Below are 675 nucleotides of genomic sequence, written 5' to 3'. Positions count from 1 at the left end.
TGCTGAATTAAAGTAACAGCGCATTGTTTGGAGTAAATATAAACATGGATTGACATGAAAATGTAGTAATTACACCATAAATGCATATAATTAAAGTCTACTGTGTTTCACAATCAACACATATAGCTTTTTGGCTAGGTTTAAAGGGAAAGCGCACTTTTAGATCAACAAGGCAATAATAGATGGCACTCGTGGAGGTAGGAAAACAAAGTTCTTTATGAACCGCAGGATTGCTTTTAATAAAGATTTTATTACAGAGAGAGTCTCTTATGCTCAGCAAGGCTGCCTTTATTTGTACAGTAAAAAATACATGCCTGATTCAAGTCTCAAAAATGACCAAAAAATATTATTTTACTAACATTAATTTTAAGCTAAATTGTGCTTTGTTGGTATAATGTCTACTAGAATGTAAAAAAATGTTCAGTGTTAAGTAAATATTTTTTAATTGTTGTTTTGTAATTTTTAATTTTTTTAAGTAGGACAAAACAGTAAAAAGCACATTTTGGCAATTTAATTAATGCAATGGTGAAAAAAAATGGCAAAATAGGCCTATGGGGGAAAAATGTGAAAAACCGTGTTCAGTATTTGGCCCAGTGTTTCATTTTGTTCGGCTTCGGCTGCATCCCTACCTAATATATATATATATATATATATATTATATATATATATATATAT

Source organism: Sinocyclocheilus rhinocerous, unplaced genomic scaffold (genome assembly GCF_001515625.1).
Source record: "Sinocyclocheilus rhinocerous isolate Xijiao unplaced genomic scaffold, SAMN03320098_v1.1 scaffold140, whole genome shotgun sequence".
NCBI classification, from domain to species: domain Eukaryota; kingdom Metazoa; phylum Chordata; class Actinopteri; order Cypriniformes; family Cyprinidae; genus Sinocyclocheilus; species Sinocyclocheilus rhinocerous.
The sequence above is the reverse complement of the archived record's forward strand: the minus strand, read 5'-3'. Positions refer to the sequence as shown.